General features: G+C 49.6%; 42 non-coding genes across 42 annotated transcripts; all 42 read right to left on the bottom strand.

The window, feature by feature from the left end:
• Positions 1 to 161: 161 nt before the first annotated feature.
• On the bottom strand, positions 162 to 243 carry Trnas-uga (transfer RNA serine (anticodon UGA)). The gene has a single exon. It is a non-coding gene; the product is annotated as a tRNA-Ser (tRNA).
• Positions 244 to 941: 698 nt separating this feature from the next.
• Positions 942 to 1,023, bottom strand: Trnas-cga (transfer RNA serine (anticodon CGA)). Its single transcript has one exon. It is a non-coding gene; the product is annotated as a tRNA-Ser (tRNA).
• Positions 1,024 to 1,160: 137 nt separating this feature from the next.
• On the bottom strand, positions 1,161 to 1,233 carry Trnak-uuu (transfer RNA lysine (anticodon UUU)). The gene has a single exon. It is a non-coding gene; the product is annotated as a tRNA-Lys (tRNA).
• Positions 1,234 to 1,769: 536 nt separating this feature from the next.
• On the bottom strand, positions 1,770 to 1,842 carry Trnaf-gaa (transfer RNA phenylalanine (anticodon GAA)). The gene has a single exon. It is a non-coding gene; the product is annotated as a tRNA-Phe (tRNA).
• Positions 1,843 to 2,419: 577 nt separating this feature from the next.
• On the bottom strand, positions 2,420 to 2,501 carry Trnas-uga (transfer RNA serine (anticodon UGA)). Its single transcript has one exon. It is a non-coding gene; the product is annotated as a tRNA-Ser (tRNA).
• A 698-nt stretch (positions 2,502 to 3,199) lies between these two features.
• Positions 3,200 to 3,281, bottom strand: Trnas-cga (transfer RNA serine (anticodon CGA)). Its single transcript has one exon. It is a non-coding gene; the product is annotated as a tRNA-Ser (tRNA).
• A 137-nt stretch (positions 3,282 to 3,418) lies between these two features.
• Trnak-uuu (transfer RNA lysine (anticodon UUU)) lies at positions 3,419 to 3,491 on the bottom strand. The gene has a single exon. It is a non-coding gene; the product is annotated as a tRNA-Lys (tRNA).
• Positions 3,492 to 4,027: 536 nt separating this feature from the next.
• Positions 4,028 to 4,100, bottom strand: Trnaf-gaa (transfer RNA phenylalanine (anticodon GAA)). The gene has a single exon. It is a non-coding gene; the product is annotated as a tRNA-Phe (tRNA).
• A 576-nt stretch (positions 4,101 to 4,676) lies between these two features.
• Trnas-uga (transfer RNA serine (anticodon UGA)) lies at positions 4,677 to 4,758 on the bottom strand. Its single transcript has one exon. It is a non-coding gene; the product is annotated as a tRNA-Ser (tRNA).
• Positions 4,759 to 5,456: 698 nt separating this feature from the next.
• Positions 5,457 to 5,538, bottom strand: Trnas-cga (transfer RNA serine (anticodon CGA)). Its single transcript has one exon. It is a non-coding gene; the product is annotated as a tRNA-Ser (tRNA).
• Positions 5,539 to 5,675: 137 nt separating this feature from the next.
• Positions 5,676 to 5,748, bottom strand: Trnak-uuu (transfer RNA lysine (anticodon UUU)). The gene has a single exon. It is a non-coding gene; the product is annotated as a tRNA-Lys (tRNA).
• Positions 5,749 to 6,284: 536 nt separating this feature from the next.
• On the bottom strand, positions 6,285 to 6,357 carry Trnaf-gaa (transfer RNA phenylalanine (anticodon GAA)). The gene has a single exon. It is a non-coding gene; the product is annotated as a tRNA-Phe (tRNA).
• A 576-nt stretch (positions 6,358 to 6,933) lies between these two features.
• On the bottom strand, positions 6,934 to 7,015 carry Trnas-uga (transfer RNA serine (anticodon UGA)). Its single transcript has one exon. It is a non-coding gene; the product is annotated as a tRNA-Ser (tRNA).
• A 698-nt stretch (positions 7,016 to 7,713) lies between these two features.
• Trnas-cga (transfer RNA serine (anticodon CGA)) lies at positions 7,714 to 7,796 on the bottom strand. Its single transcript has one exon. It is a non-coding gene; the product is annotated as a tRNA-Ser (tRNA).
• A 137-nt stretch (positions 7,797 to 7,933) lies between these two features.
• Positions 7,934 to 8,006, bottom strand: Trnak-uuu (transfer RNA lysine (anticodon UUU)). Its single transcript has one exon. It is a non-coding gene; the product is annotated as a tRNA-Lys (tRNA).
• A 537-nt stretch (positions 8,007 to 8,543) lies between these two features.
• Positions 8,544 to 8,616, bottom strand: Trnaf-gaa (transfer RNA phenylalanine (anticodon GAA)). The gene has a single exon. It is a non-coding gene; the product is annotated as a tRNA-Phe (tRNA).
• A 576-nt stretch (positions 8,617 to 9,192) lies between these two features.
• Trnas-uga (transfer RNA serine (anticodon UGA)) lies at positions 9,193 to 9,274 on the bottom strand. The gene has a single exon. It is a non-coding gene; the product is annotated as a tRNA-Ser (tRNA).
• A 698-nt stretch (positions 9,275 to 9,972) lies between these two features.
• On the bottom strand, positions 9,973 to 10,054 carry Trnas-cga (transfer RNA serine (anticodon CGA)). Its single transcript has one exon. It is a non-coding gene; the product is annotated as a tRNA-Ser (tRNA).
• A 137-nt stretch (positions 10,055 to 10,191) lies between these two features.
• Trnak-uuu (transfer RNA lysine (anticodon UUU)) lies at positions 10,192 to 10,264 on the bottom strand. Its single transcript has one exon. It is a non-coding gene; the product is annotated as a tRNA-Lys (tRNA).
• Positions 10,265 to 10,800: 536 nt separating this feature from the next.
• Trnaf-gaa (transfer RNA phenylalanine (anticodon GAA)) lies at positions 10,801 to 10,873 on the bottom strand. The gene has a single exon. It is a non-coding gene; the product is annotated as a tRNA-Phe (tRNA).
• A 576-nt stretch (positions 10,874 to 11,449) lies between these two features.
• Trnas-uga (transfer RNA serine (anticodon UGA)) lies at positions 11,450 to 11,531 on the bottom strand. Its single transcript has one exon. It is a non-coding gene; the product is annotated as a tRNA-Ser (tRNA).
• Positions 11,532 to 12,229: 698 nt separating this feature from the next.
• Trnas-cga (transfer RNA serine (anticodon CGA)) lies at positions 12,230 to 12,311 on the bottom strand. Its single transcript has one exon. It is a non-coding gene; the product is annotated as a tRNA-Ser (tRNA).
• A 137-nt stretch (positions 12,312 to 12,448) lies between these two features.
• Trnak-uuu (transfer RNA lysine (anticodon UUU)) lies at positions 12,449 to 12,521 on the bottom strand. The gene has a single exon. It is a non-coding gene; the product is annotated as a tRNA-Lys (tRNA).
• Positions 12,522 to 13,057: 536 nt separating this feature from the next.
• Trnaf-gaa (transfer RNA phenylalanine (anticodon GAA)) lies at positions 13,058 to 13,130 on the bottom strand. The gene has a single exon. It is a non-coding gene; the product is annotated as a tRNA-Phe (tRNA).
• Positions 13,131 to 13,706: 576 nt separating this feature from the next.
• Positions 13,707 to 13,788, bottom strand: Trnas-uga (transfer RNA serine (anticodon UGA)). Its single transcript has one exon. It is a non-coding gene; the product is annotated as a tRNA-Ser (tRNA).
• A 698-nt stretch (positions 13,789 to 14,486) lies between these two features.
• Trnas-cga (transfer RNA serine (anticodon CGA)) lies at positions 14,487 to 14,568 on the bottom strand. The gene has a single exon. It is a non-coding gene; the product is annotated as a tRNA-Ser (tRNA).
• A 137-nt stretch (positions 14,569 to 14,705) lies between these two features.
• Positions 14,706 to 14,778, bottom strand: Trnak-uuu (transfer RNA lysine (anticodon UUU)). The gene has a single exon. It is a non-coding gene; the product is annotated as a tRNA-Lys (tRNA).
• A 536-nt stretch (positions 14,779 to 15,314) lies between these two features.
• Positions 15,315 to 15,387, bottom strand: Trnaf-gaa (transfer RNA phenylalanine (anticodon GAA)). The gene has a single exon. It is a non-coding gene; the product is annotated as a tRNA-Phe (tRNA).
• Positions 15,388 to 15,963: 576 nt separating this feature from the next.
• On the bottom strand, positions 15,964 to 16,045 carry Trnas-uga (transfer RNA serine (anticodon UGA)). The gene has a single exon. It is a non-coding gene; the product is annotated as a tRNA-Ser (tRNA).
• A 698-nt stretch (positions 16,046 to 16,743) lies between these two features.
• Trnas-cga (transfer RNA serine (anticodon CGA)) lies at positions 16,744 to 16,825 on the bottom strand. The gene has a single exon. It is a non-coding gene; the product is annotated as a tRNA-Ser (tRNA).
• Positions 16,826 to 16,962: 137 nt separating this feature from the next.
• Positions 16,963 to 17,035, bottom strand: Trnak-uuu (transfer RNA lysine (anticodon UUU)). The gene has a single exon. It is a non-coding gene; the product is annotated as a tRNA-Lys (tRNA).
• Positions 17,036 to 17,571: 536 nt separating this feature from the next.
• Positions 17,572 to 17,644, bottom strand: Trnaf-gaa (transfer RNA phenylalanine (anticodon GAA)). Its single transcript has one exon. It is a non-coding gene; the product is annotated as a tRNA-Phe (tRNA).
• A 576-nt stretch (positions 17,645 to 18,220) lies between these two features.
• On the bottom strand, positions 18,221 to 18,302 carry Trnas-uga (transfer RNA serine (anticodon UGA)). The gene has a single exon. It is a non-coding gene; the product is annotated as a tRNA-Ser (tRNA).
• A 698-nt stretch (positions 18,303 to 19,000) lies between these two features.
• On the bottom strand, positions 19,001 to 19,082 carry Trnas-cga (transfer RNA serine (anticodon CGA)). Its single transcript has one exon. It is a non-coding gene; the product is annotated as a tRNA-Ser (tRNA).
• A 137-nt stretch (positions 19,083 to 19,219) lies between these two features.
• Trnak-uuu (transfer RNA lysine (anticodon UUU)) lies at positions 19,220 to 19,292 on the bottom strand. Its single transcript has one exon. It is a non-coding gene; the product is annotated as a tRNA-Lys (tRNA).
• A 536-nt stretch (positions 19,293 to 19,828) lies between these two features.
• Positions 19,829 to 19,901, bottom strand: Trnaf-gaa (transfer RNA phenylalanine (anticodon GAA)). The gene has a single exon. It is a non-coding gene; the product is annotated as a tRNA-Phe (tRNA).
• A 576-nt stretch (positions 19,902 to 20,477) lies between these two features.
• Positions 20,478 to 20,559, bottom strand: Trnas-uga (transfer RNA serine (anticodon UGA)). The gene has a single exon. It is a non-coding gene; the product is annotated as a tRNA-Ser (tRNA).
• Positions 20,560 to 21,257: 698 nt separating this feature from the next.
• Trnas-cga (transfer RNA serine (anticodon CGA)) lies at positions 21,258 to 21,339 on the bottom strand. The gene has a single exon. It is a non-coding gene; the product is annotated as a tRNA-Ser (tRNA).
• Positions 21,340 to 21,476: 137 nt separating this feature from the next.
• Positions 21,477 to 21,549, bottom strand: Trnak-uuu (transfer RNA lysine (anticodon UUU)). Its single transcript has one exon. It is a non-coding gene; the product is annotated as a tRNA-Lys (tRNA).
• A 536-nt stretch (positions 21,550 to 22,085) lies between these two features.
• Positions 22,086 to 22,158, bottom strand: Trnaf-gaa (transfer RNA phenylalanine (anticodon GAA)). Its single transcript has one exon. It is a non-coding gene; the product is annotated as a tRNA-Phe (tRNA).
• Positions 22,159 to 22,734: 576 nt separating this feature from the next.
• On the bottom strand, positions 22,735 to 22,816 carry Trnas-uga (transfer RNA serine (anticodon UGA)). Its single transcript has one exon. It is a non-coding gene; the product is annotated as a tRNA-Ser (tRNA).
• Positions 22,817 to 23,514: 698 nt separating this feature from the next.
• Positions 23,515 to 23,596, bottom strand: Trnas-cga (transfer RNA serine (anticodon CGA)). Its single transcript has one exon. It is a non-coding gene; the product is annotated as a tRNA-Ser (tRNA).
• Positions 23,597 to 23,625: the final 29 nt, after the last annotated feature.

The raw sequence follows: 23,625 nt of genomic DNA, 5'->3' as shown, positions 1-23,625 counted from the left end.
CTGACACCTGGTGGACGGCTGTGAGACGAGGAGATGAGCTGTGGCTTCTGGGCGCGACTGTAGCGCTGCACCCTGCACATTGCTGGCGATCCACGTGTTTAGTGGAGACGCAACCGCTAGGATGCAGCTGAACGTCCTTCTTCTGAGAGCGAGAAAATTTTCGCAGTCGGCAGGACTCGAACCTACGCTCCCAGAGGGAATCTGATTTCAAGTCAGACGCCTTAACCACTCGGCCACGACTGCCTGTGGCAATATCGTCTTCCGACAAGTGAAAGTGACATCTTTAGAAGCAATCCGATGGCAGAAAGCGGCGTGGCCTCACTCTTTTCTCTAGTGTTTCCATTGCCAGCACATTAGCCGTTACGAAAGTGTATTAATTTTCGCCCAGACAGGGGCTTGAACCCAACACCCTTTGGTTGAAAACCTAACGCTCTACCGACTGAGCTACCGTACAGCTGCGTGGTGTGCGAGTGATTCACATGTCGTAATTACTGGCTTATGGCTCCAATGGCGACTTCACCGACTTCCCACTGACGCACCGCTGACGCTGCTTTTCTGTCGTCTTAAGCGGTGGACATACTTGCAAGTAGCTGCGAGATCTTAACAAAAGAAACGCTGCACCATTGCTTTTGCCGCACTCGAATGACTGAATTACGATTCTTAAAAAGAAATGAATGTTCGCTCTGTCCAACACTTCCAAGCACATCTGTGTACTCACAAACTCGGCGTCGGCGCGAGAAAATGACGGGAGCGCACTCGTGGGCCTGCGACGGCTTTCTGCAGTCCCAGCGTCAGTGCGAGGTGAACCGGTAGCCACAGGAAGCAGCGGCCGTTGCGAAACTCAGTATTCTTAAATTTTCGTCTTGTTGAGAGTGGCGTCATTGGTTTGCATCCGCGTTCACGTGTGTGAAAATATTTGCTGCTCTTTACGCAAAATCGCACGCAGCCGGTAGGACTCGAACCTACGCTCCCAGAGGGAATCTGATTTCGAGTCAGACGCCTTAACCACTCGGCCACGACTGCCGGTAGCGCGAGTTCTGCCGACACATGCAACTGCTACCGTTTAAAGCACTGTGGTGTCAGGAAACGGCGTAGTTGCATTCTTTTCCGTAGTGTTTCCACCTCTACTAGACGAATCACTACCAAAGTATTAAAATTTCCGCCCGGACAGGGACTTGAACCCTGGACCCTTAGGTTAAAAGCCTAATGCTCTACCGACTGAGCTATCCGGGCTCACAAGACGTTTGTAAACCTTCCACGATACACAACTGCACATTGACTCATGTCCTTTACTGTTGTGCACTCGCTGCATGGAGCTGTAACTAATAAAACGTCGCCTGGATGCTGTCTACAAACTTATCGTGCTAAGCTCGTAACAGACTATCGAAGAATGCTGACACATGACGCAAGAACAAATTGCAGCAATCGTTACGTCTCATACGTTGGAGCAGAGGATTTACGTGTTCTGTCGACACTCACTGGGCAACTGGAAAATTCACAAGCATTTCGAATGCAATGTTTCCCACGTTTTCGCTCATTTCACGGTTCCGTTGGAGACGTTCTTCACGTCCTGACACAAAAAAGGGAACGCAATAGGTAGGACTTTTTTTATTTTCTTGCTTCCCAGGCATTTGCCTACTGTGTTCCTCTTATGGCATGCACTGGACAACCAGAACAGCTACAGGAGGGAGTCATTTTTGTTCTCGGCGGTAGTTACATTATCACAAACTCAGAGCAATTCCATTGGCGTCAGCTTCAAAACGAATGCATGCCGAAACCCGGGATCGAACCAGGGACCTTTAGATCTTCAGTCTAACGCTCTCCCAACTGAGCTATTTCGGCTGACGTTGAACGTCTCTGTTTTGCACGTCTTCGTTGACCTCTGCCCCGTCGCCAATTTCACAGTCATCTTCATCTGATAAGACACAGGGACGCTGAAAGGCGAGCAGCAGATGCAGTGAAGTACCACACACATTTCTTCTGCTTCCATCATCGTAACAAGCAAACACTTCGACTCGATTCATGTAATATTGACTTCGCTGACGCTAGAAAACCTGTGCTATATCGATGCCACGTGCAACTCGTGTGCAAAGAACGAGACACAAGAAGCAGTGAGCCTCTCCAGCGTGTGAGAGGCAGCATCTAGCAGATACACACGGTAAAACATTTGACTTGCGCTAGCTCATAAATTGCTACACGTCATCCGTCTGCAAGCTAAAATGGACACATCTGCACTGCCCAGAGAGGTGACACTTGCACTGACACCTGGTGGACGGCTGTGAGACGAGGAGATGAGCTGTGGCTTCTGGGCGCGACTGTAGCGCTGCACCCTGCACATTGCTGGCGATCCACGTGTTTAGTGGAGACGCAACCGCTAGGATGCAGCTGAACGTCCTTCTTCTGAGAGCGAGAAAATTTTCGCAGTCGGCAGGACTCGAACCTACGCTCCCAGAGGGAATCTGATTTCAAGTCAGACGCCTTAACCACTCGGCCACGACTGCCTGTGGCAATATCGTCTTCCGACAAGTGAAAGTGACATCTTTAGAGGCAATCCGATGGCAGAAAGCGGCGTGGCCTCACTCTTTTCTCTAGTGTTTCCATTGCCAGCACATTAGCCGTTACGAAAGTGTATTAATTTTCGCCCAGACAGGGGCTTGAACCCAACACCCTTTGGTTGAAAACCTAACGCTCTACCGACTGAGCTACCGTACAGCTGCGTGGTGTGCGAGTGATTCACATGTCGTAATTACTGGCTTATGGCTCCAATGGCGACTTCACCGACTTCCCACTGACGCACCGCTGACGCTGCTTTTCTGTCGTCTTAAGCGGTGGACATACTTGCAAGTAGCTGCGAGATCTTAACAAAAGAAACGCTGCACCATTGCTTTTGCCGCACTCGAATGACTGAATTACGATTCTTAAAAAGAAATGAATGTTCGCTCTGTCCAACACTTCCAAGCACATCTGTGTACTCACAAACTCGGCGTCGGCGCGAGAAAATGACGGGAGCGCACTCGTGGGCCTGCGACGGCTTTCTGCAGTCCCAGCGTCAGTGCGAGGTGAACCGGTAGCCACAGGAAGCAGCGGCCGTTGCGAAACTCAGTATTCTTAAATTTTCGTCTTGTTGAGAGTGGCGTCATTGGTTTGCATCCGCGTTCACGTGTGTGAAAATATTTGCTGCTCTTTACGCAAAATCGCACGCAGCCGGTAGGACTCGAACCTACGCTCCCAGAGGGAATCTGATTTCGAGTCAGACGCCTTAACCACTCGGCCACGACTGCCGGTAGCGCGAGTTCTGCCGACACATGCAACTGCTACCGTTTAAAGCACTGTGGTGTCAGGAAACGGCGTAGTTGCATTCTTTTCCGTAGTGTTTCCACCTCTACTAGACGAATCACTACCAAAGTATTAAAATTTCCGCCCGGACAGGGACTTGAACCCTGGACCCTTAGGTTAAAAGCCTAATGCTCTACCGACTGAGCTATCCGGGCTCACAAGACGTTTGTAAACCTTCCACGATACACAACTGCACATTGACTCATGTCCTTTACTGTTGTGCACTCGCTGCATGGAGCTGTAACTAATAAAACGTCGCCTGGATGCTGTCTACAAACTTATCGTGCTAAGCTCGTAACAGACTATCGAAGAATGCTGACACATGACGCAAGAACAAATTGCAGCAATCGTTACGTCTCATACGTTGGAGCAGAGGATTTACGTGTTCTGTCGACACTCACTGGGCAACTGGAAAATTCACAAGCATTTCGAATGCAATGTTTCCCACGTTTTCGCTCATTTCACGGTTCCGTTGGAGACGTTCTTCACGTCCTGACACAAAAAAGGGAACGCAATAGGTAGGACTTTTTTTATTTTCTTGCTTCCCAGGCATTTGCCTACTGTGTTCCTCTTATGGCATGCACTGGACAACCAGAACAGCTACAGGAGGGAGTCATTTTTGTTCTCGGCGGTAGTTACATTATCACAAACTCAGAGCAATTCCATTGGCGTCAGCTTCAAAACGAATGCATGCCGAAACCCGGGATCGAACCAGGGACCTTTAGATCTTCAGTCTAACGCTCTCCCAACTGAGCTATTTCGGCTGACGTTGAACGTCTCTGTTTTGCACGTCTTCGTTGACCTCTGCCCCGTCGCCAATTTCACAGTCATCTTCATCTGATAAGACACAGGGACGCTGAAAGGCGAGCAGCAGATGCAGTGAAGTACCACACACATTTCTTCTGCTTCCATCATCGTAACAAGCAAACACTTCGACTCGATTCATGTAATATTGACTTCGCTGACGCTAGAAAACCTGTGCTATATCGATGCCACGTGCAACTCGTGTGCAAAGAACGAGACACAAGAAGCAGTGAGCCTCTCCAGCGTGTGAGAGGCAGCATCTAGCAGATACACACGGTAAAACATTTGACTTGCGCTAGCTCATAAATTGCTACACGTCATCGTCTGCAAGCTAAAATGGACACATCTGCACTGCCCAGAGAGGTGACACTTGCACTGACACCTGGTGGACGGCTGTGAGACGAGGAGATGAGCTGTGGCTTCTGGGCGCGACTGTAGCGCTGCACCCTGCACATTGCTGGCGATCCACGTGTTTAGTGGAGACGCAACCGCTAGGATGCAGCTGAACGTCCTTCTTCTGAGAGCGAGAAAATTTTCGCAGTCGGCAGGACTCGAACCTACGCTCCCAGAGGGAATCTGATTTCAAGTCAGACGCCTTAACCACTCGGCCACGACTGCCTGTGGCAATATCGTCTTCCGACAAGTGAAAGTGACATCTTTAGAAGCAATCCGATGGCAGAAAGCGGCGTGGCCTCACTCTTTTCTCTAGTGTTTCCATTGCCAGCACATTAGCCGTTACGAAAGTGTATTAATTTTCGCCCAGACAGGGGCTTGAACCCAACACCCTTTGGTTGAAAACCTAACGCTCTACCGACTGAGCTACCGTACAGCTGCGTGGTGTGCGAGTGATTCACATGTCGTAATTACTGGCTTATGGCTCCAATGGCGACTTCACCGACTTCCCACTGACGCACCGCTGACGCTGCTTTTCTGTCGTCTTAAGCGGTGGACATACTTGCAAGTAGCTGCGAGATCTTAACAAAAGAAACGCTGCACCATTGCTTTTGCCGCACTCGAATGACTGAATTACGATTCTTAAAAAGAAATGAATGTTCGCTCTGTCCAACACTTCCAAGCACATCTGTGTACTCACAAACTCGGCGTCGGCGCGAGAAAATGACGGGAGCGCACTCGTGGGCCTGCGACGGCTTTCTGCAGTCCCAGCGTCAGTGCGAGGTGAACCGGTAGCCACAGGAAGCAGCGGCCGTTGCGAAACTCAGTATTCTTAAATTTTCGTCTTGTTGAGAGTGGCGTCATTGGTTTGCATCCGCGTTCACGTGTGTGAAAATATTTGCTGCTCTTTACGCAAAATCGCACGCAGCCGGTAGGACTCGAACCTACGCTCCCAGAGGGAATCTGATTTCGAGTCAGACGCCTTAACCACTCGGCCACGACTGCCGGTAGCGCGAGTTCTGCCGACACATGCAACTGCTACCGTTTAAAGCACTGTGGTGTCAGGAAACGGCGTAGTTGCATTCTTTTCCGTAGTGTTTCCACCTCTACTAGACGAATCACTACCAAAGTATTAAAATTTCCGCCCGGACAGGGACTTGAACCCTGGACCCTTAGGTTAAAAGCCTAATGCTCTACCGACTGAGCTATCCGGGCTCACAAGACGTTTGTAAACCTTCCACGATACACAACTGCACATTGACTCATGTCCTTTACTGTTGTGCACTCGCTGCATGGAGCTGTAACTAATAAAACGTCGCCTGGATGCTGTCTACAAACTTATCGTGCTAAGCTCGTAACAGACTATCGAAGAATGCTGACACATGACGCAAGAACAAATTGCAGCAATCGTTACGTCTCATACGTTGGAGCAGAGGATTTACGTGTTCTGTCGACACTCACTGGGCAACTGGAAAATTCACAAGCATTTCGAATGCAATGTTTCCCACGTTTTCGCTCATTTCACGGTTCCGTTGGAGACGTTCTTCACGTCCTGACACAAAAAAGGGAACGCAATAGGTAGGACTTTTTTTATTTTCTTGCTTCCCAGGCATTTGCCTACTGTGTTCCTCTTATGGCATGCACTGGACAACCAGAACAGCTACAGGAGGGAGTCATTTTTGTTCTCGGCGGTAGTTACATTATCACAAACTCAGAGCAATTCCATTGGCGTCAGCTTCAAAACGAATGCATGCCGAAACCCGGGATCGAACCAGGGACCTTTAGATCTTCAGTCTAACGCTCTCCCAACTGAGCTATTTCGGCTGACGTTGAACGTCTCTGTTTTGCACGTCTTCGTTGACCTCTGCCCCGTCGCCAATTTCACAGTCATCTTCATCTGATAAGACACAGGGACGCTGAAAGGCGAGCAGCAGATGCAGTGAAGTACCACACACATTTCTTCTGCTTCCATCATCGTAACAAGCAAACACTTCGACTCGATTCATGTAATATTGACTTCGCTGACGCTAGAAAACCTGTGCTATATCGATGCCACGTGCAACTCGTGTGCAAAGAACGAGACACAAGAAGCAGTGAGCCTCTCCAGCGTGTGAGAGGCAGCATCTAGCAGATACACACGGTAAAACATTTGACTTGCGCTAGCTCATAAATTGCTACACGTCATCGTCTGCAAGCTAAAATGGACACATCTGCACTGCCCAGAGAGGTGACACTTGCACTGACACCTGGTGGACGGCTGTGAGACGAGGAGATGAGCTGTGGCTTCTGGGCGCGACTGTAGCGCTGCACCCTGCACATTGCTGGCGATCCACGTGTTTAGTGGAGACGCAACCGCTAGGATGCAGCTGAACGTCCTTCTTCTGAGAGCGAGAAAATTTTCGCAGTCGGCAGGACTCGAACCTACGCTCCCAGAGGGAATCTGATTTCAAGTCAGACGCCTTAACCACTCGGCCACGACTGCCTGTGGCAATATCGTCTTCCGACAAGTGAAAGTGACATCTTTAGAAGCAATCCGATGGCAGAAAGCGGCGTGGCCTCACTCTTTTCTCTAGTGTTTCCATTGCCAGCACATTAGCCGTTACGAAAGTGTATTAATTTTCGCCCAGACAGGGGCTTGAACCCAACACCCTTTGGTTGAAAACCTAACGCTCTACCGACTGAGCTACCGTACAGCTGCGTGGTGTGCGAGTGATTCACATGTCGTAATTACTGGCTTATGGCTCCAATGGCGACTTCACCGACTTCCCACTGACGCACCGCTGACGCTGCTTTTCTGTCGTCTTAAGCGGTGGACATACTTGCAAGTAGCTGCGAGATCTTAACAAAAGAAACGCTGCACCATTGCTTTTGCCGCACTCGAATGACTGAATTACGATTCTTAAAAAGAAATGAATGTTCGCTCTGTCCAACACTTCCAAGCACATCTGTGTACTCACAAACTCGGCGTCGGCGCGAGAAAATGACGGGAGCGCACTCGTGGGCCTGCGACGGCTTTCTGCAGTCCCAGCGTCAGTGCGAGGTGAACCGGTAGCCACAGGAAGCAGCGGCCGTTGCGAAACTCAGTATTCTTAAATTTTCGTCTTGTTGAGAGTGGCGTCATTGGTTTGCATCCGCGTTCACGTGTGTGAAAATATTTGCTGCTCTTTACGCAAAATCGCACGCAGCCGGTAGGACTCGAACCTACGCTCCCAGAGGGAAATCTGATTTCGAGTCAGACGCCTTAACCACTCGGCCACGACTGCCGGTAGCGCGAGTTCTGCCGACACATGCAACTGCTACCGTTTAAAGCACTGTGGTGTCAGGAAACGGCGTAGTTGCATTCTTTTCCGTAGTGTTTCCACCTCTACTAGACGAATCACTACCAAAGTATTAAAATTTCCGCCCAGACAGGGACTTGAACCCTGGACCCTTAGGTTAAAAGCCTAATGCTCTACCGACTGAGCTATCCGGGCTCACAAGACGTTTGTAAACCTTCCACGATACACAACTGCACATTGACTCATGTCCTTTACTGTTGTGCACTCGCTGCATGGAGCTGTAACTAATAAAACGTCGCCTGGATGCTGTCTACAAACTTATCGTGCTAAGCTCGTAACAGACTATCGAAGAATGCTGACACATGACGCAAGAACAAATTGCAGCAATCGTTACGTCTCATACGTTGGAGCAGAGGATTTACGTGTTCTGTCGACACTCACTGGGCAACTGGAAAATTCACAAGCATTTCGAATGCAATGTTTCCCACGTTTTCGCTCATTTCACGGTTCCGTTGGAGACGTTCTTCACGTCCTGACACAAAAAAGGGAACGCAATAGGTAGGACTTTTTTTTATTTTCTTGCTTCCCAGGCATTTGCCTACTGTGTTCCTCTTATGGCATGCACTGGACAACCAGAACAGCTACAGGAGGGAGTCATTTTTGTTCTCGGCGGTAGTTACATTATCACAAACTCAGAGCAATTCCATTGGCGTCAGCTTCAAAACGAATGCATGCCGAAACCCGGGATCGAACCAGGGACCTTTAGATCTTCAGTCTAACGCTCTCCCAACTGAGCTATTTCGGCTGACGTTGAACGTCTCTGTTTTGCACGTCTTCGTTGACCTCTGCCCCGTCGCCAATTTCACAGTCATCTTCATCTGATAAGACACAGGGACGCTGAAAGGCGAGCAGCAGATGCAGTGAAGTACCACACACATTTCTTCTGCTTCCATCATCGTAACAAGCAAACACTTCGACTCGATTCATGTAATATTGACTTCGCTGACGCTAGAAAACCTGTGCTATATCGATGCCACGTGCAACTCGTGTGCAAAGAACGAGACACAAGAAGCAGTGAGCCTCTCCAGCGTGTGAGAGGCAGCATCTAGCAGATACACACGGTAAAACATTTGACTTGCGCTAGCTCATAAATTGCTACACGTCATCGTCTGCAAGCTAAAATGGACACATCTGCACTGCCCAGAGAGGTGACACTTGCACTGACACCTGGTGGACGGCTGTGAGACGAGGAGATGAGCTGTGGCTTCTGGGCGCGACTGTAGCGCTGCACCCTGCACATTGCTGGCGATCCACGTGTTTAGTGGAGACGCAACCGCTAGGATGCAGCTGAACGTCCTTCTTCTGAGAGCGAGAAAATTTTCGCAGTCGGCAGGACTCGAACCTACGCTCCCAGAGGGAATCTGATTTCAAGTCAGACGCCTTAACCACTCGGCCACGACTGCCTGTGGCAATATCGTCTTCCGACAAGTGAAAGTGACATCTTTAGAAGCAATCCGATGGCAGAAAGCGGCGTGGCCTCACTCTTTTCTCTAGTGTTTCCATTGCCAGCACATTAGCCGTTACGAAAGTGTATTAATTTTCGCCCAGACAGGGGCTTGAACCCAACACCCTTTGGTTGAAAACCTAACGCTCTACCGACTGAGCTACCGTACAGCTGCGTGGTGTGCGAGTGATTCACATGTCGTAATTACTGGCTTATGGCTCCAATGGCGACTTCACCGACTTCCCACTGACGCACCGCTGACGCTGCTTTTCTGTCGTCTTAAGCGGTGGACATACTTGCAAGTAGCTGCGAGATCTTAACAAAAGAAACGCTGCACCATTGCTTTTGCCGCACTCGAATGACTGAATTACGATTCTTAAAAAGAAATGAATGTTCGCTCTGTCCAACACTTCCAAGCACATCTGTGTACTCACAAACTCGGCGTCGGCGCGAGAAAATGACGGGAGCGCACTCGTGGGCCTGCGACGGCTTTCTGCAGTCCCAGCGTCAGTGCGAGGTGAACCGGTAGCCACAGGAAGCAGCGGCCGTTGCGAAACTCAGTATTCTTAAATTTTCGTCTTGTTGAGAGTGGCGTCATTGGTTTGCATCCGCGTTCACGTGTGTGAAAATATTTGCTGCTCTTTACGCAAAATCGCACGCAGCCGGTAGGACTCGAACCTACGCTCCCAGAGGGAATCTGATTTCGAGTCAGACGCATTAACCACTCGGCCACGACTGCCGGTAGCGCGAGTTCTGCCGACACATGCAACTGCTACCGTTTAAAGCACTGTGGTGTCAGGAAACGGCGTAGTTGCATTCTTCTCCGTAGTGTTTCCACCTCTACTAGACGAATCACTACCAAAGTATTAAAATTTCCGCCCGGACAGGGACTTGAACCCTGGACCCTTAGGTTAAAAGCCTAATGCTCTACCGACTGAGCTATCCGGGCTCACAAGACGTTTGTAAACCTTCCACGATACACAACTGCACATTGACTCATGTCCTTTACTGTTGTGCACTCGCTGCATGGAGCTGTAACTAATAAAACGTCGCCTGGATGCTGTCTACAAACTTATCGTGCTAAGCTCGTAACAGACTATCGAAGAATGCTGACACATGACGCAAGAACAAATTGCAGCAATCGTTACGTCTCATACGTTGGAGCAGAGGATTTACGTGTTCTGTCGACACTCACTGGGCAACTGGAAAATTCACAAGCATTTCGAATGCAATGTTTCCCACGTTTTCGCTCATTTCACGGTTCCGTTGGAGACGTTCTTCACGTCCTGACACAAAAAAGGGAACGCAATAGGTAGGACTTTTTTTATTTTCTTGCTTCCCAGGCATTTGCCTACTGTGTTCCTCTTATGGCATGCACTGGACAACCAGAACAGCTACAGGAGGGAGTCATTTTTGTTCTCGGCGGTAGTTACATTATCACAAACTCAGAGCAATTCCATTGGCGTCAGCTTCAAAACGAATGCATGCCGAAACCCGGGATCGAACCAGGGACCTTTAGATCTTCAGTCTAACGCTCTCCCAACTGAGCTATTTCGGCTGACGTTGAACGTCTCTGTTTTGCACGTCTTCGTTGACCTCTGCCCCGTCGCCAATTTCACAGTCATCTTCATCTGATAAGACACAGGGACGCTGAAAGGCGAGCAGCAGATGCAGTGAAGTACCACACACATTTCTTCTGCTTCCATCATCGTAACAAGCAAACACTTCGACTCGATTCATGTAATATTGACTTCGCTGACGCTAGAAAACCTGTGCTATATCGATGCCACGTGCAACTCGTGTGCAAAGAACGAGACACAAGAAGCAGTGAGCCTCTCCAGCGTGTGAGAGGCAGCATCTAGCAGATACACACGGTAAAACATTTGACTTGCGCTAGCTCATAAATTGCTACACGTCATCGTCTGCAAGCTAAAATGGACACATCTGCACTGCCCAGAGAGGTGACACTTGCACTGACACCTGGTGGACGGCTGTGAGACGAGGAGATGAGCTGTGGCTTCTGGGCGCGACTGTAGCGCTGCACCCTGCACATTGCTGGCGATCCACGTGTTTAGTGGAGACGCAACCGCTAGGATGCAGCTGAACGTCCTTCTTCTGAGAGCGAGAAAATTTTCGCAGTCGGCAGGACTCGAACCTACGCTCCCAGAGGGAATCTGATTTCAAGTCAGACGCCTTAACCACTCGGCCACGACTGCCTGTGGCAATATCGTCTTCCGACAAGTGAAAGTGACATCTTTAGAAGCAATCCGATGGCAGAAAGCGGCGTGGCCTCACTCTTTTCTCTAGTGTTTCCATTGCCAGCACATTAGCCGTTACGAAAGTGTATTAATTTTCGCCCAGACAGGGGCTTGAACCCAACACCCTTTGGTTGAAAACCTAACGCTCTACCGACTGAGCTACCGTACAGCTGCGTGGTGTGCGAGTGATTCACATGTCGTAATTACTGGCTTATGGCTCCAATGGCGACTTCACCGACTTCCCACTGACGCACCGCTGACGCTGCTTTTCTGTCGTCTTAAGCGGTGGACATACTTGCAAGTAGCTGCGAGATCTTAACAAAAGAAACGCTGCACCATTGCTTTTGCCGCACTCGAATGACTGAATTACGATTCTTAAAAAGAAATGAATGTTCGCTCTGTCCAACACTTCCAAGCACATCTGTGTACTCACAAACTCGGCGTCGGCGCGAGAAAATGACGGGAGCGCACTCGTGGGCCTGCGACGGCTTTCTGCAGTCCCAGCGTCAGTGCGAGGTGAACCGGTAGCCACAGGAAGCAGCGGCCGTTGCGAAACTCAGTATTCTTAAATTTTCGTCTTGTTGAGAGTGGCGTCATTGGTTTGCATCCGCGTTCACGTGTGTGAAAATATTTGCTGCTCTTTACGCAAAATCGCACGCAGCCGGTAGGACTCGAACCTACGCTCCCAGAGGGAATCTGATTTCGAGTCAGACGCATTAACCACTCGGCCACGACTGCCGGTAGCGCGAGTTCTGCCGACACATGCAACTGCTACCGTTTAAAGCACTGTGGTGTCAGGAAACGGCGTAGTTGCATTCTTCTCCGTAGTGTTTCCACCTCTACTAGACGAATCACTACCAAAGTATTAAAATTTCCGCCCGGACAGGGACTTGAACCCTGGACCCTTAGGTTAAAAGCCTAATGCTCTACCGACTGAGCTATCCGGGCTCACAAGACGTTTGTAAACCTTCCACGATACACAACTGCACATTGACTCATGTCCTTTACTGTTGTGCACTCGCTGCATGGAGCTGTAACTAATAAAACGTCGCCTGGATGCTGTCTACAAACTTATCGTGCTAAGCTCGTAACAGACTATCGAAGAATGCTGACACATGACGCAAGAACAAATTGCAGCAATCGTTACGTCTCATACGTTGGAGCAGAGGATTTACGTGTTCTGTCGACACTCACTGGGCAACTGGAAAATTCACAAGCATTTCGAATGCAATGTTTCCCACGTTTTCGCTCATTTCACGGTTCCGTTGGAGACGTTCTTCACGTCCTGACACAAAAAAGGGAACGCAATAGGTAGGACTTTTTTTATTTTCTTGCTTCCCAGGCATTTGCCTACTGTGTTCCTCTTATGGCATGCACTGGACAACCAGAACAGCTACAGGAGGGAGTCATTTTTGTTCTCGGCGGTAGTTACATTATCACAAACTCAGAGCAATTCCATTGGCGTCAGCTTCAAAACGAATGCATGCCGAAACCCGGGATCGAACCAGGGACCTTTAGATCTTCAGTCTAACGCTCTCCCAACTGAGCTATTTCGGCTGACGTTGAACGTCTCTGTTTTGCACGTCTTCGTTGACCTCTGCCCCGTCGCCAATTTCACAGTCATCTTCATCTGATAAGACACAGGGACGCTGAAAGGCGAGCAGCAGATGCAGTGAAGTACCACACACATTTCTTCTGCTTCCATCATCGTAACAAGCAAACACTTCGACTCGATTCATGTAATATTGACTTCGCTGACGCTAGAAAACCTGTGCTATATCGATGCCACGTGCAACTCGTGTGCAAAGAACGAGACACAAGAAGCAGTGAGCCTCTCCAGCGTGTGAGAGGCAGCATCTAGCAGATACACACGGTAAAACATTTGACTTGCGCTAGCTCATAAATTGCTACACGTCATCGTCTGCAAGCTAAAATGGACACATCTGCACTGCCCAGAGAGGTGACACTTGCACTGACACCTGGTGGACGGCTGTGAGACGAGGAGATGAGCTGTGGCTTCTGGGCGCGACTGTAGCGCTGCACCCTGCACATTGCTGGCGATCCACGTGTTTAGTGGAGACGCAACCGCTAGGATGCAGCTGAACGTCCTTCTTCTGAGAGCGAGAAAATTTTCGCAGTCGGCAGGACTCGAACCTACGCTCCCAGAGGGAATCTGATTTCAAGTCAGACGCCTTAACCACTCGGCCACGACTGCCTGTGGCAATATCGTCTTCCGACAAGTGAAAGTGACATCTTTAGAAGCAATCCGATGGCAGAAAGCGGCGTGGCCTCACTCTTTTCTCTAGTGTTTCCATTGCCAGCACATTAGCCGTTACGAAAGTGTATTAATTTTCGCCCAGACAGGGGCTTGAACCCAACACCCTTTGGTTGAAAACCTAACGCTCTACCGACTGAGCTACCGTACAGCTGCGTGGTGTGCGAGTGATTCACATGTCGTAATTACTGGCTTATGGCTCCAATGGCGACTTCACCGACTTCCCACTGACGCACCGCTGACGCTGCTTTTCTGTCGTCTTAAGCGGTGGACATACTTGCAAGTAGCTGCGAGATCTTAACAAAAGAAACGCTGCACCATTGCTTTTGCCGCACTCGAATGACTGAATTACGATTCTTAAAAAGAAATGAATGTTCGCTCTGTCCAACACTTCCAAGCACATCTGTGTACTCACAAACTCGGCGTCGGCGCGAGAAAATGACGGGAGCGCACTCGTGGGCCTGCGACGGCTTTCTGCAGTCCCAGCGTCAGTGCGAGGTGAACCGGTAGCCACAGGAAGCAGCGGCCGTTGCGAAACTCAGTATTCTTAAATTTTCGTCTTGTTGAGAGTGGCGTCATTGGTTTGCATCCGCGTTCACGTGTGTGAAAATATTTGCTGCTCTTTACGCAAAATCGCACGCAGCCGGTAGGACTCGAACCTACGCTCCCAGAGGAAATCTGATTTCGAGTCAGACGCATTAACCACTCGGCCACGACTGCCGGTAGCGCGAGTTCTGCCGACACATGCAACTGCTACCGTTTAAAGCACTGTGGTGTCAGGAAACGGCGTAGTTGCATTCTTCTCCGTAGTGTTTCCACCTCTACTAGACGAATCACTACCAAAGTATTAAAATTTCCGCCCGGACAGGGACTTGAACCCTGGACCCTTAGGTTAAAAGCCTAATGCTCTACCGACTGAGCTATCCGGGCTCACAAGACGTTTGTAAACCTTCCACGATACACAACTGCACATTGACTCATGTCCTTTACTGTTGTGCACTCGCTGCATGGAGCTGTAACTAATAAAACGTCGCCTGGATGCTGTCTACAAACTTATCGTGCTAAGCTCGTAACAGACTATCGAAGAATGCTGACACATGACGCAAGAACAAATTGCAGCAATCGTTACGTCTCATACGTTGGAGCAGAGGATTTACGTGTTCTGTCGACACTCACTGGGCAACTGGAAAATTCACAAGCATTTCGAATGCAATGTTTCCCACGTTTTCGCTCATTTCACGGTTCCGTTGGAGACGTTCTTCACGTCCTGACACAAAAAAGGGAACGCAATAGGTAGGACTTTTTTTATTTTCTTGCTTCCCAGGCATTTGCCTACTGTGTTCCTCTTATGGCATGCACTGGACAACCAGAACAGCTACAGGAGGGAGTCATTTTTGTTCTCGGCGGTAGTTACATTATCACAAACTCAGAGCAATTCCATTGGCGTCAGCTTCAAAACGAATGCATGCCGAAACCCGGGATCGAACCAGGGACCTTTAGATCTTCAGTCTAACGCTCTCCCAACTGAGCTATTTCGGCTGACGTTGAACGTCTCTGTTTTGCACGTCTTCGTTGACCTCTGCCCCGTCGCCAATTTCACAGTCATCTTCATCTGATAAGACACAGGGACGCTGAAAGGCGAGCAGCAGATGCAGTGAAGTACCACACACATTTCTTCTGCTTCCATCATCGTAACAAGCAAACACTTCGACTCGATTCATGTAATATTGACTTCGCTGACGCTAGAAAACCTGTGCTATATCGATGCCACGTGCAACTCGTGTGCAAAGAACGAGACACAAGAAGCAGTGAGCCTCTCCAGCGTGTGAGAGGCAGCATCTAGCAGATACACACGGTAAAACATTTGACTTGCGCTAGCTCATAAATTGCTACACGTCATCGTCTGCAAGCTAAAATGGACACATCTGCACTGCCCAGAGAGGTGACACTTGCACTGACACCTGGTGGACGGCTGTGAGACGAGGAGATGAGCTGTGGCTTCTGGGCGCGACTGTAGCGCTGCACCCTGCACATTGCTGGCGATCCACGTGTTTAGTGGAGACGCAACCGCTAGGATGCAGCTGAACGTCCTTCTTCTGAGAGCGAGAAAATTTTCGCAGTCGGCAGGACTCGAACCTACGCTCCCAGAGGGAATCTGATTTCAAGTCAGACGCCTTAACCACTCGGCCACGACTGCCTGTGGCAATATCGTCTTCCGACAAGTGAAAGTGACATCTTTAGAAGCAATCCGATGGCAGAAAGCGGCGTGGCCTCACTCTTTTCTCTAGTGTTTCCATTGCCAGCACATTAGCCGTTACGAAAGTGTATTAATTTTCGCCCAGACAGGGGCTTGAACCCAACACCCTTTGGTTGAAAACCTAACGCTCTACCGACTGAGCTACCGTACAGCTGCGTGGTGTGCGAGTGATTCACATGTCGTAATTACTGGCTTATGGCTCCAATGGCGACTTCACCGACTTCCCACTGACGCACCGCTGACGCTGCTTTTCTGTCGTCTTAAGCGGTGGACATACTTGCAAGTAGCTGCGAGATCTTAACAAAAGAAACGCTGCACCATTGCTTTTGCCGCACTCGAATGACTGAATTACGATTCTTAAAAAGAAATGAATGTTCGCTCTGTCCAACACTTCCAAGCACATCTGTGTACTCACAAACTCGGCGTCGGCGCGAGAAAATGACGGGAGCGCACTCGTGGGCCTGCGACGGCTTTCTGCAGTCCCAGCGTCAGTGCGAGGTGAACCGGTAGCCACAGGAAGCAGCGGCCGTTGCGAAACTCAGTATTCTTAAATTTTCGTCTTGTTGAGAGTGGCGTCATTGGTTTGCATCCGCGTTCACGTGTGTGAAAATATTTGCTGCTCTTTACGCAAAATCGCACGCAGCCGGTAGGACTCGAACCTACGCTCCCAGAGGGAATCTGATTTCGAGTCAGACGCCTTAACCACTCGGCCACGACTGCCGGTAGCGCGAGTTCTGCCGACACATGCAACTGCTACCGTTTAAAGCACTGTGGTGTCAGGAAACGGCGTAGTTGCATTCTTCTCCGTAGTGTTTCCACCTCTACTAGACGAATCACTACCAAAGTATTAAAATTTCCGCCCGGACAGGGACTTGAACCCTGGACCCTTAGGTTAAAAGCCTAATGCTCTACCGACTGAGCTATCCGGGCTCACAAGACGTTTGTAAACCTTCCACGATACACAACTGCACATTGACTCATGTCCTTTACTGTTGTGCACTCGCTGCATGGAGCTGTAACTAATAAAACGTCGCCTGGATGCTGTCTACAAACTTATCGTGCTAAGCTCGTAACAGACTATCGAAGAATGCTGACACATGACGCAAGAACAAATTGCAGCAATCGTTACGTCTCATACGTTGGAGCAGAGGATTTACGTGTTCTGTCGACACTCACTGGGCAACTGGAAAATTCACAAGCATTTCGAATGCAATGTTTCCCACGTTTTCGCTCATTTCACGGTTCCGTTGGAGACGTTCTTCACGTCCTGACACAAAAAAGGGAACGCAATAGGTAGGACTTTTTTTATTTTCTTGCTTCCCAGGCATTTGCCTACTGTGTTCCTCTTATGGCATGCACTGGACAACCAGAACAGCTACAGGAGGGAGTCATTTTTGTTCTCGGCGGTAGTTACATTATCACAAACTCAGAGCAATTCCATTGGCGTCAGCTTCAAAACGAATGCATGCCGAAACCCGGGATCGAACCAGGGACCTTTAGATCTTCAGTCTAACGCTCTCCCAACTGAGCTATTTCGGCTGACGTTGAACGTCTCTGTTTTGCACGTCTTCGTTGACCTCTGCCCCGTCGCCAATTTCACAGTCATCTTCATCTGATAAGACACAGGGACGCTGAAAGGCGAGCAGCAGATGCAGTGAAGTACCACACACATTTCTTCTGCTTCCATCATCGTAACAAGCAAACACTTCGACTCGATTCATGTAATATTGACTTCGCTGACGCTAGAAAACCTGTGCTATATCGATGCCACGTGCAACTCGTGTGCAAAGAACGAGACACAAGAAGCAGTGAGCCTCTCCAGCGTGTGAGAGGCAGCATCTAGCAGATACACACGGTAAAACATTTGACTTGCGCTAGCTCATAAATTGCTACACGTCATCGTCTGCAAGCTAAAATGGACACATCTGCACTGCCCAGAGAGGTGACACTTGCACTGACACCTGGTGGACGGCTGTGAGACGAGGAGATGAGCTGTGGCTTCTGGGCGCGACTGTAGCGCTGCACCCTGCACATTGCTGGCGATCCACGTGTTTAGTGGAGACGCAACCGCTAGGATGCAGCTGAACGTCCTTCTTCTGAGAGCGAGAAAATTTTCGCAGTCGGCAGGACTCGAACCTACGCTCCCAGAGGGAATCTGATTTCAAGTCAGACGCCTTAACCACTCGGCCACGACTGCCTGTGGCAATATCGTCTTCCGACAAGTGAAAGTGACATCTTTAGAAGCAATCCGATGGCAGAAAGCGGCGTGGCCTCACTCTTTTCTCTAGTGTTTCCATTGCCAGCACATTAGCCGTTACGAAAGTGTATTAATTTTCGCCCAGACAGGGGCTTGAACCCAACACCCTTTGGTTGAAAACCTAACGCTCTACCGACTGAGCTACCGTACAGCTGCGTGGTGTGCGAGTGATTCACATGTCGTAATTACTGGCTTATGGCTCCAATGGCGACTTCACCGACTTCCCACTGACGCACCGCTGACGCTGCTTTTCTGTCGTCTTAAGCGGTGGACATACTTGCAAGTAGCTGCGAGATCTTAACAAAAGAAACGCTGCACCATTGCTTTTGCCGCACTCGAATGACTGAATTACGATTCTTAAAAAGAAATGAATGTTCGCTCTGTCCAACACTTCCAAGCACATCTGTGTACTCACAAACTCGGCGTCGGCGCGAGAAAATGACGGGAGCGCACTCGTGGGCCTGCGACGGCTTTCTGCAGTCCCAGCGTCAGTGCGAGGTGAACCGGTAGCCACAGGAAGCAGCGGCCGTTGCGAAACTCAGTATTCTTAAATTTTCGTCTTGTTGAGAGTGGCGTCATTGGTTTGCATCCGCGTTCACGTGTGTGAAAATATTTGCTGCTCTTTACGCAAAATCGCACGCAGCCGGTAGGACTCGAACCTACGCTCCCAGAGGGAATCTGATTTCGAGTCAGACGCATTAACCACTCGGCCACGACTGCCGGTAGCGCGAGTTCTGCCGACACATGCAACTGCTACCGTTTAAAGCACTGTGGTGTCAGGAAACGGCGTAGTTGCATTCTTCTCCGTAGTGTTTCCACCTCTACTAGACGAATCACTACCAAAGTATTAAAATTTCCGCCCGGACAGGGACTTGAACCCTGGACCCTTAGGTTAAAAGCCTAATGCTCTACCGACTGAGCTATCCGGGCTCACAAGACGTTTGTAAACCTTCCACGATACACAACTGCACATTGACTCATGTCCTTTACTGTTGTGCACTCGCTGCATGGAGCTGTAACTAATAAAACGTCGCCTGGATGCTGTCTACAAACTTATCGTGCTAAGCTCGTAACAGACTATCGAAGAATGCTGACACATGACGCAAGAACAAATTGCAGCAATCGTTACGTCTCATACGTTGGAGCAGAGGATTTACGTGTTCTGTCGACACTCACTGGGCAACTGGAAAATTCACAAGCATTTCGAATGCAATGTTTCCCACGTTTTCGCTCATTTCACGGTTCCGTTGGAGACGTTCTTCACGTCCTGACACAAAAAAGGGAACGCAATAGGTAGGACTTTTTTTATTTTCTTGCTTCCCAGGCATTTGCCTACTGTGTTCCTCTTATGGCATGCACTGGACAACCAGAACAGCTACAGGAGGGAGTCATTTTTGTTCTCGGCGGTAGTTACATTATCACAAACTCAGAGCAATTCCATTGGCGTCAGCTTCAAAACGAATGCATGCCGAAACCCGGGATCGAACCAGGGACCTTTAGATCTTCAGTCTAACGCTCTCCCAACTGAGCTATTTCGGCTGACGTTGAACGTCTCTGTTTTGCACGTCTTCGTTGACCTCTGCCCCGTCGCCAATTTCACAGTCATCTTCATCTGATAAGACACAGGGACGCTGAAAGGCGAGCAGCAGATGCAGTGAAGTACCACACACATTTCTTCTGCTTCCATCATCGTAACAAGCAAACACTTCGACTCGATTCATGTAATATTGACTTCGCTGACGCTAGAAAACCTGTGCTATATCGATGCCACGTGCAACTCGTGTGCAAAGAACGAGACACAAGAAGCAGTGAGCCTCTCCAGCGTGTGAGAGGCAGCATCTAGCAGATACACACGGTAAAACATTTGACTTGCGCTAGCTCATAAATTGCTACACGTCATCGTCTGCAAGCTAAAATGGACACATCTGCACTGCCCAGAGAGGTGACACTTGCACTGACACCTGGTGGACGGCTGTGAGACGAGGAGATGAGCTGTGGCTTCTGGGCGCGACTGTAGCGCTGCACCCTGCACATTGCTGGCGATCCACGTGTTTAGTGGAGACGCAACCGCTAGGATGCAGCTGAACGTCCTTCTTCTGAGAGCGAGAAAATTTTCGCAGTCGGCAGGACTCGAACCTACGCTCCCAGAGGGAATCTGATTTCAAGTCAGACGCCTTAACCACTCGGCCACGACTGCCTGTGGCAATATCGTCTTCCGACAAGTGAAAGTGACATCTTTAGAAGCAATCCGATGGCAGAAAGCGGCGTGGCCTCACTCTTTTCTCTAGTGTTTCCATTGCCAGCACATTAGCCGTTACGAAAGTGTATTAATTTTCGCCCAGACAGGGGCTTGAACCCAACACCCTTTGGTTGAAAACCTAACGCTCTACCGACTGAGCTACCGTACAGCTGCGTGGTGTGCGAGTGATTCACATGTCGTAATTACTGGCTTATGGCTCCAATGGCGACTTCACCGACTTCCCACTGACGCACCGCTGACGCTGCTTTTCTGTCGTCTTAAGCGGTGGACATACTTGCAAGTAGCTGCGAGATCTTAACAAAAGAAACGCTGCACCATTGCTTTTGCCGCACTCGAATGACTGAATTACGATTCTTAAAAAGAAATGAATGTTCGCTCTGTCCAACACTTCCAAGCACATCTGTGTACTCACAAACTCGGCGTCGGCGCGAGAAAATGACGGGAGCGCACTCGTGGGCCTGCGACGGCTTTCTGCAGTCCCAGCGTCAGTGCGAGGTGAACCGGTAGCCACAGGAAGCAGCGGCCGTTGCGAAACTCAGTATTCTTAAATTTTCGTCTTGTTGAGAGTGGCGTCATTGGTTTGCATCCGCGTTCACGTGTGTGAAAATATTTGCTGCTCTTTACGCAAAATCGCACGCAGCCGGTAGGACTCGAACCTACGCTCCCAGAGGGAATCTGATTTCGAGTCAGACGCATTAACCACTCGGCCACGACTGCCGGTAGCGCGAGTTCTGCCGACACATGCAACTGCTACCGTTTAAAGCACTGTGGTGTCAGGAAACGGCGTAGTTGCATTCTTCTCCGTAGTGTTTCCACCTCTACTAGACGAATCACTACCAAAGTATTAAAATTTCCGCCCGGACAGGGACTTGAACCCTGGACCCTTAGGTTAAAAGCCTAATGCTCTACCGACTGAGCTATCCGGGCTCACAAGACGTTTGTAAACCTTCCACGATACACAACTGCACATTGACTCATGTCCTTTACTGTTGTGCACTCGCTGCATGGAGCTGTAACTAATAAAACGTCGCCTGGATGCTGTCTACAAACTTATCGTGCTAAGCTCGTAACAGACTATCGAAGAATGCTGACACATGACGCAAGAACAAATTGCAGCAATCGTTACGTCTCATACGTTGGAGCAGAGGATTTACGTGTTCTGTCGACACTCACTGGGCAACTGGAAAATTCACAAGCATTTCGAATGCAATGTTTCCCACGTTTTCGCTCATTTCACGGTTCCGTTGGAGACGTTCTTCACGTCCTGACACAAAAAAGGGAACGCAATAGGTAGGACTTTTTTTATTTTCTTGCTTCCCAGGCATTTGCCTACTGTGTTCCTCTTATGGCATGCACTGGACAACCAGAACAGCTACAGGAGGGAGTCATTTTTGTTCTCGGCGGTAGTTACATTATCACAAACTCAGAGCAATTCCATTGGCGTCAGCTTCAAAACGAATGCATGCCGAAACCCGGGATCGAACCAGGGACCTTTAGATCTTCAGTCTAACGCTCTCCCAACTGAGCTATTTCGGCTGACGTTGAACGTCTCTGTTTTGCACGTCTTCGTTGACCTCTGCCCCGTCGCCAATTTCACAGTCATCTTCATCTGATAAGACACAGGGACGCTGAAAGGCGAGCAGCAGATGCAGTGAAGTACCACACACATTTCTTCTGCTTCCATCATCGTAACAAGCAAACACTTCGACTCGATTCATGTAATATTGACTTCGCTGACGCTAGAAAACCTGTGCTATATCGATGCCACGTGCAACTCGTGTGCAAAGAACGAGACACAAGAAGCAGTGAGCCTCTCCAGCGTGTGAGAGGCAGCATCTAGCAGATACACACGGTAAAACATTTGACTTGCGCTAGCTCATAAATTGCTACACGTCATCGTCTGCAAGCTAAAATGGACACATCTGCACTGCCCAGAGAGGTGACACTTGCACTGACACCTGGTGGACGGCTGTGAGACGAGGAGATGAGCTGTGGCTTCTGGCGCGACTGTAGCGCTGCACCTGCACTTTGCTGCGATCCACGTGTTTGTGTTGGGAGACGCAACCGCTAGGATGCAGCTGAACGTCCTTCTTCTGAGAGCGAGAAAATTTTCGCAGTCGGCAGGACTCGAACCTACGCTCCCAGAGGGAATCTGATTTCAAGTCAGACGCCTTAACCACTCGGCCACGACTGCCTGTGGCAATATCGTCTTCCGACAAGTGAAAGTGACATCTTTAGAAGCAATCCGATGGCAGAAAGCGGCGTGGCCTCACTCTTTTCTCTAGTGTTTCCATTGCCAGCACATTAGCCGTTACGAAAGTGTATTAATTTTCGCCCAGACAGGGGCTTGAACCCAACACCCTTTGGTTGAAAACCTAACGCTCTACCGACTGAGCTACCGTACAGCTGCGTGGTGTGCGAGTGATTCACATGTCGTAATTACTGGCTTATGGCTCCAATGGCGACTTCACCGACTTCCCACTGACGCACCGCTGACGCTGCTTTTCTGTCGTCTTAAGCGGTGGACATACTTGCAAGTAGCTGCGAGATCTTAACAAAAGAAACGCTGCACCATTGCTTTTGCCGCACTCGAATGACTGAATTACGATTCTTAAAAAGAAATGAATGTTCGCTCTGTCCAACACTTCCAAGCACATCTGTGTACTCACAAACTCGGCGTCGGCGCGAGAAAATGACGGGAGCGCACTCGTGGGCCTGCGACGGCTTTCTGCAGTCCCAGCGTCAGTGCGAGGTGAACCGGTAGCCACAGGAAGCAGCGGCCGTTGCGAAACTCAGTATTCTTAAATTTTCGTCTTGTTGAGAGTGGCGTCATTGGTTTGCATCCGCGTTCACGTGTGTGAAAATATTTGCTGCTCTTTACGCAAAATCGCACGCAGCCGGTAGGACTCGAACCTACGCTCCCAGAGGGAATCTGATTTCGAGTCAGACGCCTTAACCACTCGGCCACGACTGCCGGTAGCGCGAGTTCTGCCGACACATGCA

This window comes from Schistocerca nitens, unplaced genomic scaffold (assembly GCF_023898315.1).
Source record: "Schistocerca nitens isolate TAMUIC-IGC-003100 unplaced genomic scaffold, iqSchNite1.1 HiC_scaffold_385, whole genome shotgun sequence".
NCBI lineage: Eukaryota > Metazoa > Arthropoda > Insecta > Orthoptera > Acrididae > Schistocerca > Schistocerca nitens.
Note: the sequence above shows the minus strand (reverse complement) of the source record. Positions and strands in the feature narration are given on the sequence as shown.